The sequence below is a fragment of the Lottia gigantea genome, assembly GCF_000327385.1.
Source record: "Lottia gigantea unplaced genomic scaffold LOTGIsca_734, whole genome shotgun sequence".
In the NCBI taxonomy this organism is placed as follows: domain Eukaryota; kingdom Metazoa; phylum Mollusca; class Gastropoda; family Lottiidae; genus Lottia; species Lottia gigantea.
Genome location: NW_008710463.1, coordinates 3707 through 6657, shown reverse-complemented (window position 1 = coordinate 6657; position 2951 = coordinate 3707).

The following is a 2951-nucleotide window of genomic DNA, read 5'->3' as shown; positions in this document are numbered from 1 at the left end:
AGATATAGATTAGAATTGTTTATGCCTCAATTAGAACGATTGTTGACTGAGTTACAACAGTCTGGTTATAATTATATTGTTATGGGAGATTTCAATCAAAATCTATTAGAAGGACCTAGTTCTATTAAGGATTGTTTTCAAGAATTCAGGTTTAGACAGTGTGTGACAGAGAGTACAACAGAAGGCAATACAATATTAGATCATGTTTATATGAGTTCAGGTATTAATTTAAAACGTGTTAAAATTACTATTGTACCTACATATTATAGTTATCATGAAGCTGTTCACATTCAGTTATTGTAATTTACTTTCTATTTTCAGAAACAGTTCAGATATATTGTTGTATTTTAAAGGAAAGAAAATGGGTAGGGGAGACCATTTACCTCTGTTGGGTGGGGGTGGGTAATGATGGGGGTTTGGTGGGTAGGAATGAAAATAGTTTTTGAAGAAAGACAGCAGAATACATTAATAGCTGAGTACTGGTACAACTGTTTACAATAATCTGAGACTGAAATGGCCAAGTTCACATGTATTACCACAACATTTCAACTGTATTTACAGTAATAAATAAGGTACTATTCTATTCTGTTATTTTTTTTCCAAATGCATTTAATATTATCAAATGAAGGTAACTTAAGAAGAATCATCTTTCAACTGAATTGGTTAAGTTAGCATATGCAATCATTTGTATAGACAGAAGTATGAATAGTTTGTGCTGTATTTTTAGAAGAGTATTTTTTATATTTTCAGTCAACATTTGAGGAAATATATATAACATGTTGAGAAAACCTGAAAACTTATAGTTTATTTAGTTATTGGGCCCGAAACAGAGGTAAATGGTCAAACTTGCTCTAGTTACATAATAAAGCTAGGTACAGATTAAGTTGATTCAGTTATTTGATACTGTATGTAGTTTATTAAAACTCATATAAATAGTTTTTAACTTTTTAATTATACTAAAGGAATAGTTCACATGAACCTAGAATGTAGACAAAGATTAATATTTTGGGTGGGGAATATGCATCCAGTGTATTTAGATAAACATCACATGGAATTGCATCACTTAGGACATATCAAAATCTTATTAAATGCTAATGTTGATAATTAGTTTTGTGTTATTTTTGTTCTATTGTCAAGAGACAATAGAACAAAAAGAACACAAAACTATTGAGAAAGCTGTTAAGTTTAGTACTTGGCATATTTGACAAATCTTAGGGTGTTTAGAAGATATTCTGCTAAAGATGCACTAACTGCCTTACCAGGGACATGTAACATTAAGATTAACATTCTGTAATAAATTAGGTTATTTGGAACTATTCCTTTATGTTAATCGTAATTCAAGTATTTTGTTACTTCACTTAAAATATGCAAACATTTTGATTGTAGGGACCATATGATAGGTTTCAAAAGAAATGCTAAGTTAAATATGGTTTTTTATTTTCTTTCATTATTTTGTTTTGAAACTATTTGGAAATGTAATTTTATATTTGTAAAATATGTTAAAATTCTCATTTTAAATACCATATTTGATTTAATTTCTTTTAAGGGAGTAATAAAAACAGTAATATAAGTAAAAATAATACCAGTACTAAAAATAATAGTAAATATTACAGTTAAACTCTCTTTTTAGCTTCGAAGTGTTGCATTTTTGTTTTGATTTGTAAATTGTATATTTATAACTTGATATGTATAAATATAACTTGAATAATTTTTTAATTAACTGTTTTTGTTTAATACTACTATATGTAATGATTAACAACACAAGTTATATAGATATACTAGTTTGTGTTTTATTACATACTACATTTTGAAACACATATAGGTAATGTTATCAAGTAAAAATCATTTTGATAACATTACCTGTATGTGCTTCAAAATGTAGTATGTAATAAAACTAGGAGTATATCCATATAACTTGTGTTCTTAATGTTTACCTTCCTGCTTCTATATATCTTACAAAGATTATATATGTAATTATGTAGAGTATTGTACTAGAAAAATAACAATCTATTATAGATTACAAACTGAATTAAATGACAACTTTGTATATGATCAATGTATTTTTTATGAGTTTTTATCCTACTTTTCTGCTATTTATTGGGTTAATGAAGTAGTAACATCTTGCAGTGTGAAATACAAGAAATGTGACCACTGGCCAAACATCAAATTGGAGCCACCAATGTTATCTTTTGAAATGTTCAAATGTAGAAAAATCTTTCGACCTCCAGTCTCCAAGCCTTGGTTTATTGTCTCATTCATCTCATGGTATTATTTACATACAAATACACCTGTTAAAAAAATTTTGTGTTCATAATATATCATGTATGTTTTTGTAAATACTGTAATCACACAATATTGTTACTTATTTTAATGTGTGCACCTTCTGTTTTATTGTGCACTTTATTGTACAATAACTTAACGTAGTCCACTTTGATTAATGTTTAAATATACTCATCATTGTTAAAGTAGAAATACAGCTTATTTTATGAAACATTAATTAAGTATGAAAAAAAGGCTAAGAACCAACTGAAATTGTAACAATATGTTAAAATATCTTACTACAATGAGGAAATAGTGTGGATGTTTGTAAGGAAGCTTTCAAAATCTATCAAGGGAAGTAACAATGATTAACCATATTAAATCAACTAACCTCTTACTGTTTGTTTACAGCCAAAACATATTGGCAACAGGTTTTGTCAGTTTTATTTGATATTTTTGTTTGTTGATGTTTTCTTTATCATTTTTTTGATCAAAGAAATAGATTCATATACATGTACATTGTCAAATTAAACAAAATAATTTAAAATATGTGTATTTCTGAAACTGATGTTTCAGATTCAATAGCCACTGTAGACATGGTCAATTACAAACATTAAGCTACCATTCCAAGCCATTTTTTGTGGAAGCGTTTGTAGATAAAAGGGGGCTGGATAATAGAGGCTAGAATTATA